The 10,380-nt window shown below is 35.0% G+C and overlaps 1 pseudogene; it reads left to right on the top strand.

The window, feature by feature from the left end:
- The first annotated feature begins 1,631 nt into the window (after positions 1-1,631).
- LOC113231503 lies at positions 1,632-8,697 on the top strand (annotated as a pseudogene).
- Positions 8,698-10,380: the final 1,683 nt, after the last annotated feature.

The following is a 10,380-nucleotide window of genomic DNA, read 5'->3' as shown; positions in this document are numbered from 1 at the left end:
TAGGAGAGTTATTAAACCATAAAACATTATCGACTTATTTCTTTAGTAGAATTTTTATACTTAAGATTGATCTTCATTGGTTACGGGCAGTTAGAGAAACTTGCACGGATAGAAGATGTTGACACCTGCCTCTTCAGTCCCTTCGAGACCTTGGATGTTGCAATACGTCGTGAGGTAAACAATATATTTATATTTTTATACACAATTAAGTCCCGAGTTTAAAATCAAATAACTGAATTCCGCTAAACATGTTTATTACGTTAATTATAATAAGAAGGGCACTACAAGTACCCGAAGTTTTAAATAAGACGACTTACTTCAACGGTCACTTATCTACAACCAGTTAAAGTTTTTATGATCTTCGAGAACAATACTACATACATTAGTGATTTTTTTAGAAAAAAAAAATCTCGGTACTGCACGGTCTTCGAATTATCCGTGAGTGTTAAGGCGCGTTCCCATTATGTCGTAACGTTTTGTTTATCGTTGGCCGACAGTCGCATCTAGCCTACTCCCATATCACGACTATCTGTTGTGACTGTGTTGTGGACGTTTATTTTATCGTTGAACGACTGTCGTGTCTAGCTGTTCCCATTGGATCATTTCATGACAACAATTTATCGGTGCACGTGCAGACAACGATAAATGAAAATTGACGACAATAGAAGCTGCGATTGTCTGTCGTCATATTTTAATCGTGACGTTTTATTTATTGTCACACGACTGTCGTTCTAGCTCTTCCCATCGTCTCAACAGTATGTCGTCGTGACGTCAAAAAAGTCGTGAACGACAGTTAATCAACTCAACTTAATCAATTCAACTGCCTCCGTGACCGAACGGTTAACATGCTAAGCAGTCTAACTAACAAACTAATTTAATAATTAACGCTTGCTAATATGAGTAGATGGCGCTAATCCTAAATAAAATAAATTAATAACTAGCAGTATTCATAAAAATCTGTGCAATAATCGACATCTAGTTGATTTGAGTAACTTTATATTAGAGTAGGTAACATTGATAGATTGCAGTTCCTCTATTAGTAGTACTCATCGCGACATCTGGCGTATCTATCGGTACTAAATACCTGTTTTGTACCATGATTAGCAGTCCTCTTGTGTTATTGGTCCATGATATATTAATAATAATCCGCCAAGAACTGGCAATTTTTAATTTTTTTGCCTCTGTGGCCGAACGATTAAAATCCGGATTGCCACGCAGAGGTCCCGGGTTCGATTCCCGAGCCGTGAGAAGTAATTGCATGGCCTTCATTTGTTTCTTTTGAATGTAATTTATAGTTGTCTGTGTTATTTGTAGGCCGAAGGCACCCGCGATACACGGTTTCGCTAGTGCGGGGCAAAAAAAAGAAAATAATAAAATAAAATCGTGTTGTACTATGTGTGAACAACTTCACTTAAATATACAAACCTCGACAACACTGCACGACTATCTGTCGTCACGACATAATGGGAACGCGCTCTAATGCGTACATTTACGGTTCTATAGCACATGATTAGTCATATTAGAGTCGCAGTCATTGAATAAAATGTACGTGGAAGGACTGAACTTGTGCAGTGTCTTTACGTGTAGTAGACTACTATGTTTTTTTAACATAATTTTAATTAAAACAACGATTTAACTTGCGATACGATGATGTTGAAATCGTGGTTTCCCGTTTTAAGTGTGATGTACGTGTCATCAGTTTTAGGTAATCAATTTTATATTATTTCTAGTCAACATCAGGGTGGTTATATGCACCTTACGTAGAGTCAAAATGTCTTTTTTTTAAATAACGACGAATAAGTCATGCGCCTGGTGGTAAGTTACACGCCTGTCGATAAAAGTTCCAGTGCCACTCGGAGCTTTACATTGCAAAGAACTGAGGGGCACTGCCACTGCGCCCGTCACCCTTAGACATAAGTTGACAAGTCCCATGTGCCTGTAATTTGACCAGCACCCTTACCCTTCAACACCGGAACACAGTAATGCTGACATTACTGCTTGGCGGCAGAAATAGGTAAGGTGGCAGTACTTCCCTGGACGAACTCTTTCACAAGAAGCTCTACTGCTACTAAAAAAAGCTGTCTCGATCGGATTCAACAAACACTTGACAATACATCGTTTAATTAGTTACAGAGCCTGTGTCAAGAAACATTAAGAAATTTATTTATTATTTTATAATAAAAAATATGTCATATAATAAGAAATACGTCATATAATAAGCAGAATTATGTCACTTGAAAGTTTGAATTTAGTTAGATTACAATAGCATAACTTTATAGTACCTATATACTCATATTTGAATAATAAATAAGACTTAATTAATTAATTAAGATTTATTTATTATTGAAATGTATTATAATATTATTATTTTTATTTGTCATCAAAGTATTCATTTAAATTGTAATAACACTTAATAATAAGACGTAATTTTAATTTATTTACAAACAGTGAATACTTTTCCTGGTTTTTAATAATGGGCGGGAGCTTGTTGAATATCCTCACCGATATCGAGTGGGGACTTAAGCTGTGTATGTGTAGCGGAGATCGTGGCAGAAGCAATCTAGTGTGTGGCCTCAAAGTCAGGGTGTTGTTTAATAAATTTACAAATTTCTAATTGTTATTATCTCATATTATGTCAGTCATATACACAAGATACCTGACCCCCCCAAGCCGACTTTGTCGACCTTATAGTTCTGAGCACAAAAATGTGGAGAAAATTTCGAGTTCTTAGGTTTTCGCGATTGTTACACATAGGAAATGAAACTATTTTTCCGGATTTCAATCGCGTATATTTGTTTTTTCAAACAAACCGACGTTTCGGGCCCTTTACAGGTCCCATGGTCACGGTTGACTGAGGTGATACAGTCTTCAACCAGTTATGTCAGATATTGATGCAAACCACCCTATTTTTAACGACTAAAAAGTCGTTGAAAGACCAAGTACAAAGACACGACGCAAGCACATAGAAAAATTCGTGAGGTCCGTTGGTTCGTTCCGTGGCTTAGTTGGTATAGCGTCTGGCACGGTATGCAAGAAGACGTCGGTTCGAATCCGACCGGATCGAAGGAATTTTTTCTGAGTGGGTTTTTCTGAGTGTTCGATCTTTGTATTAATAATTATAACAAACTAGTGGAGTAATTTCAAAAAAAAATAATTGAATACCAATTCAATAAAAATTTAATAAAGTATTTAATTAATAACTATTGTAACTATAGTGAAAAAATAGGGTGGTGTGCATCAATATCTGACATAACTGGTTGAAGACTGTACCACCTCAGTCAACCGTGACCATGGGATCGGTAAAGGGCCCGAAACGTCGGTTTGTTTGAAAAAACAAATATACGCGATTTAAATCCGGAAAAATGTTTCGTTTCCTGTGTGGAGAAAATTGTTAAACAATCTTAATGTCTAACCTGTGAGCCGTAAAATTTATTTTGGTATGACTCCCTGGTCGTCTCATTAGCGAATGACATTTTAAGAAAGTTTTCAAGCCAATTTGATCTTTAACGTATGGTTCTTACGGTTCTTACTTAAATACAGAACACAAATTTTAACCAGCTTTAGTAAGTTGCCGTCGTGGCCAAGTGGTATAAGGATTACTTTGGAACTTGAGGCAAATTGAGGCAAGCATGGTTCGAGTCAAACATGATTCAGGTCACATTAAAAATAAAATATTATTTAGCTATGAATGTATATTATTGTATTTTTTTGTGTGTTAACGTCTAGATAGGTGTAAGGAATGTCTAAGTCTTGTTCAAGCAGAACAATAATTTCTAATTTTAATAACTCCGTTAAGTGCGGCATATTAAAACTAGAAAAAAAATTTTGAAAGTCGCTAAAACCTTCAAAGTAATTAAAACTGAATAGACAAATAGGAACGAAACGTGGAACAATGCGTAATCACAGAAGACACGATCGTACGAAAACTGTAAAGCGATTTCGTGATTAATGTATCCATACCACAGACCACATCCATACCCACCCTACTACGCTTTATTAATAATATCTACCCACCCACCTTAGGCAATTTCTAGTGAACAAATATTGTGATTTCTCAACGTTAACTTTAAAAAGTGAAACAATGCTGTTAAAAATATAACGTTAAAACAAAACAGTGCTCCTGGAATCGAACCACGGGTAGTGTAACTGGCAGTCGATACAACAAGCTGCTCGATCAATTTACTTGGAAGTTAAATGACGAAATTTAGTATTGGTTTTAAAGATAAGGTTATCATCTTCACGCTACACTCCACTGTATTGCGTACACAATAAAGTTGAAATGGCTTTAGTTTTTTCATTGTTCAATGCGTTAGATGGCTCTCAGAACCAAAAGGTCGGTTTGGGCGTGTTAGGGGGTCAGGTATCTCATGTATATGACTGTACATATATGTCATCACATATATGTCATATGTCACCATCTGCTATGTTTATTGGTTTTTGTTAATCCAATTAAAATGAAAATGATTACAACCATCTTTATTATTAAACATACTGTCAACGACCGAACCCACCGGAGATCTTGTCAGTCCATAATACAGTCATAAGTACTTTATCATTTTAGGAATACACATTGCAAACCTCAACGCTTCGTGTATAAGGTGTCTCTGCCACGTAGCAGGGTGCGATACGGCCCACGGCTGCTCAGAAGGCTATTGTGGGCCGTTCTACATTTCTAGAGTGTATTGGGTGGATGCTGGCAAGCCCACACTGCCTGATGATGACCCTGAGAGGAAAGAAGGTACGCCTCTTTTTATAATATCAAGAGACGGGACGAACAAGTCGTGCGCCTGATGGTAAACTACACGTCTGTCCATAACAATTGCAGTGCCACTCGGAGCTTTGTATCATTGCCACTGCGCCAGTCACCCTGAGACGTAAGTGGACAGGTCCCATGTGCCTGTAATTTCACCGGTACCCTTACCTATTTCTACTTTACAACTGCTGCTTTGATAATTAGACAAACTTGTCGGGAATTAATAGTAACTGGATCGTTTATAGGACATATTATCGATATGTAAAGAATAAAAATGTTTTATTGATTTTTGTATTGAATTTCAAGATGTTTCGCGGCGTCGAAAGCTGAAATTATCTATAACAGACACATAGAAGAATTTCGTCGACTTGGTAACTCAACTTGTGTGTTGTTCGAGTCCTGAATTTTGAGATGAGATAAGAATTTTTTCTTTGTGTTCGGTGTTTGTATTTAAGAGTCGATGCAACCTCAAATTTGATTGATTCCGCATTCATCCGATCCTTCCAATCCGATCATTTTGGAAAAAAAATATAGTACAATCTCGGTACAGAGTAAAAAAACCGACCTCAAAAGTACGTGGAATTACACAAGTATTTACTATTTGCTTAGTTTTATTGAAATCGGTTACCGGAAAGTGCGCAAACCCGGATTCATCCCCTAGTTTGCCACTATACGGAACTTGACACAGGAGATAATAAAAATCGGTTCTCACTACTCAAAGTATATTGAGAGAGAAAAACCTAGAGAAAAGCCTTGAATTGGAAAATAGCAAAATCAACCATTAAAATAATTGCTCCTTATAATTAAATTTTGGCGCTATTTATAAAAATGAACCTTCATGGGTGAACAGCCACCCTTAGAGGTGGATGATATTCTTCAAAATTAAATGAGTCTTAATTAATTAATTAATGATTAACGTAGTCTTGTGTCGCGATTAGCGTTTATTTATTTATTTGCAAACTTTACAGCTTTTAAATTCTGAATAATCTGATTACATAGCCAATTAAAAAATTTGTCACGTTACAATTCATTTTTTTACGTTACATAAAAACTAATTCAATGCCAGAACGAAGGGACTTAAAATATTGTTTATCAAAGAACAATCTAACAAAATCGAAATAATAACTGAATTCCGTTTGTATTAATAGATTTAAATATTAATTTTTAAATTATTATATTTTTTATATAAAGCTACAAAAAAACAATTGCGTATTTGTGTGTCTACTTGTGTGAAGGTGTATATGTATATGTGTGAATGTGTGTATTTCTGTTTGTTGCGGTTCAAAAAGAAGATATCAACGTCTTTAAATTAATTCCTCTTGTGTTATTGGTCCATGTGTTAGAACCACAATCTGAGTGAAGCTACCATTATTTTGAGCACCGTTGGTGCAATGATTTACCAAAATATGTTTTTAAAAACATTGTTTATTTTATTTACTCCAAAGTTAAAACAATTTATTTATTTTGTTTTTAGCTTTTGGAGATTGCACGCAAGATTATTACTGTTCAATCAGGACAGTTCAAAATTACATGGCTAAATTCGGTAAGGTACGCGATACACCCACCACTTATACTTTTAAAGGTACTGTCAATTTTATAAACTGCTGAACGCCATATAATTGACTTATTAGGTCGCTTAAAATTCGCAGCTAGGTGGCACGACCCTGTCATGCATTAAAACGAGCAAAGCAAAGTAAAATTTATCTTATACTAGATCTATGCAAAGCGCGACTTGCGCGAGAGCGACATAGACGCGCGAGAAATTAGTACACTCCATGATGAGATGAGAAAAACTGCTTACGTTCTGCTTTTTTTAAAAAGCTTGCTTTTCTTAAAGGTTTTTCAGTTTGAAGCTTACAAAATCATTTAGAAAAATGTTTAAACGCGTAGACTTTTCTGTTAAAAAAGGGTGTAACGTAGTGTAGATAGCGAAAAGCAAGAGTAGATCACTAAATGTTTTCAGATAAGTAACTTTATTTGTAAAACACGAGTTTTATTTTTATTTATAAAATTATTATTCACAGTGACGAATTAATTTGTTTAGGAAACATAGATGACTTACAGATCGTTGAGTATTGAACTGACCAATGCTTACGCTTAAATTGATGAAGCGTGCTTATGTGCTTATTTTAATAAGCAAACTTTTTAAGTGCTTTTTATTTAAACACCCACCTCTAACTCTATGCGAAAATAGCAGTATACTTCGCTGTATTGTATGTCGCTCTCGCGCAAGTGCAAGCGTGTTACAGGTTACATTTCTTTAAACAAATAATCTCAGTACACAGTACTAAAAAAACCAACCTCAAAAGTACGTGGAATTACATCTATTTGCCAAGTTTTATTGAAATATCACCTAGTTCGCCACTATACGCCACTATACGGGAATTGCCACAGGAGATAATAAAAATCGGTTCTCATTACTCAAAGTATCTTGAGTTTTCTCAAGAAACGCCTTGAATTGGAGAATAGCAAAATGAACCATTAAAATAATTGTTCCGTATAATAAAATTTAGGCGCTATTTATAAAAATGAATCTTCATGCGTCAACCCTTGCAGGTGGATGATTTTCCTCTAAATTAAATGGAACCACTATGGAGGTACCCTCTTTCCCACAAAAAAAAGAATCATGAAAATCGGTTCACAAATACCGAAGTTATCGCGTAACATAAGTACAAAAAAAAACATACTGTCGAATTGAGAAACTCCTCCTTTTTTTGAAGTTGGTTAAAAATGAAAAAGAAGGTGCAACTAGCGGCGACGTGTGGCATCAAGCTGTTAGTATTTAAGGGATCTTACAGCAGAGATCTAATTTTATTCGTTACTCTAGAGTGTAAAGTTATTCTCTATTGCTACACATTGGAAATGTAACTGTTTTTTCGGTTCTTTTAACCGACCTAAAAGGGGCATTAATTATCTTGCATTGCAGTCCGCCTAGCCGTTCGCCGCTTAATGCAGGATTATGAATGTAGTCGCAGAGTGCTAGCCATCCTGCAAGCCTGCAATGCGTCCTGCGAGATTCCATACGTAGGCCATATACAGTATAGTGTGTGAGCAGTCTCCGGCCTGCGCGGCGAACTGCCTTCCAGGTAGTGAAATGGCCGTTTAAGAGCTGACTTCCTTTCGAGGTGTCCGAGCCAACAGAGTCTTGCGGACTTGATTTCTCCGACCATTACATTTAATAGAGAATAATATCTTGTGTCATTTGTGATTGTTTCTGTCTTTGTCTTGCTATGCAACAGAGACTATACTTTTATTATGTTTATTATGCTTAATGTTATATTCTCAGGACTGCAATGACGACGGTGTCACGGACTGTTTTTGACTACATGATGATGAACCACAACGGCGGGGGCGCTTGCCGTGAACCTCTCTATCGCTCGCAGCTCGGCAAGAAGCGGCTGGCCTTGTTTTCACAGTGCCGATTCTAATATCGTATTTTTTATATGAAAAATCCTTGTCAGAGGTATCTAAGTGAATTATCTCCTACTCTTGTCATAGTGTTTGCTAAAAGACAGTATAAAAAGACGTAGATCCCTTGGTGCAAAAAAGCCATATGAGATCATACTTCAATAGTGTTTTGTGCATTCGTTGCATATAGGCGGTTCTTAAGAGTCTATTAGTATAGAATTCAAATTTTTCCGTACTAATACCCTTTAATTTTGCTTGGGTTGAGCGGTAGGGACACTGGCTTTATTTCTCAATTAATTTTTTTACAAACGATGTTAATTTGAAAAATGTATATCGTGTAATACATATGTTCTATTCAGTTCAGATAATATTAAAAAAGTCATTGGTCTTATGTACCTATCAAAGTACCTATTGATACAGGACTTTTCTTGTCAAATTTCGAGGTAAAAATGTTTTATTTTCTATCGTGAAAATTTTTAGAAATCGTGTTTTCACACCGTATTATTATATCTACTATTATTCTATCCAATACACGGTAGTATCCTATCAGTGTATATCCTCAAATTTACTACATATTTTTTCCAAAGTAATTATACCAAAGCCATTTGTGGTAGTATAGACTCTTAAAGAAGAATACCGTTCTAAGTAATAGATACAAGATTTTGACACCAAATATATATCATACTATATACAATAGTTTTTCTACTAATAAATTAAAATAACAGAATCCACGACAACAAACTCAAAAGAAAGCCTAATAAACGCTACAAAACAAGAAAACAAAGAGATAGAATTGAAGTTCCGTGATTGGCTAAGTGCCGCTTATATTTAAACCAATTAGGAGGCACTACTACTACGCCCGTCACCTATAATTTCACAAGCACCCTTACCCTTCAAAACAGGAACACAGTAATGCTCACATTACTGATTGGCGACAGGAATAGGTAAGATAGCAGTATTTCCCTGGAGGAACTCATTCACAAGGACCTCTACTGCTATAAAAATGTAACTAAAATTAAGATCAAGAAGTATATGTATGTGGGTATTTAAAACAGTTCCAATATTTTTTTTTAAATAATTAATAAGTTATATTGACAACAAAATACCAGACTATGTTGAATATAGAACTGCCAGTTATACAAAGTTAGAGCATGATTTATTATTATAAATACAGGATTTTTTTTTAATAAATCCGCTTCTTCATGTTTGTAATAACAAAATTATTTTTGGATGAATGCTCTCCAGAAGTCATTATTAAAATACAGTTAATAACTTTTTGCACTCGTTTTATTTCAGTAACTTATATTCACTAAAAAAACACTTAAAGTCGTAAAAAACAGTAGTAGGTACATTTTAAGTATATAGAGGTATAATCTTACCATGGGCTACTTACAATGCGCATATACAATATAATATTATATTTGATGCAACGGGGAAGTTTGACGAGTGCTCCTAACATCTAAAAAATATTAAATATATCTTATACTAAAGACATTCTATTTACGTACATATATTTGTGTATCTATATGATAAAAGTTAATATTAGAACTTAATGGAAATTTTGCAAAAATCAAAACATATCACAACTAGTAATTCTCTAAAAGTAATAATTACACAAAACAATTTCGTTATTAGCAACTAAGTTCAATCTCAATTGTGACCTTAAAATGCTTACATTTGAGTTACAGTCATTTTCAAATGGCACCTTAACTTAAGTCTAAAGCTTTTATACCTTTTATTTTTAACCGACTTCAAAAAAGAACAAGGTTCTCAATTCGACTTGTTTTTTTGAAGAACATATTCCACCTCTAAGGGTGGCAAACTGGGGATGAATCCGGTTTCGCGCACTTTCCGATAACCGATTTCAATAAAACTTGGCAAATAGATGTAATTCCACGAACTTTTGAGGTCGGTTTCTTTAGTACTATGTACTGAGATTATTTTTATACCTATACATCAACCCTATCATAATATAATATATATCATAATATATATTATTTAATAGGTACTTATTTTTATAGATTTAGAGTTACGCGAAAGTGACAAGCGGAGCAGGAGACTGCCATTGTTCGTCGTCCAATTCTTCATCCGAATCTTCCGCGAACTCCACCTAAACATACGTAACTTTATTATAATTCGAGTTCTTAAGTTTTCGCAAATGTTACAGATAGGAAATGAAACTATTTTTTCTAAATCACGTAGGTATATTTGTTTTTCAA

Source organism: Hyposmocoma kahamanoa, unplaced genomic scaffold (assembly GCF_003589595.1).
Source record: "Hyposmocoma kahamanoa isolate Upper Pololo Valley unplaced genomic scaffold, ASM358959v1 65, whole genome shotgun sequence".
NCBI lineage: Eukaryota > Metazoa > Arthropoda > Insecta > Lepidoptera > Cosmopterigidae > Hyposmocoma > Hyposmocoma kahamanoa.
This window is presented reverse-complemented; position numbering and strand designations above follow the sequence as displayed.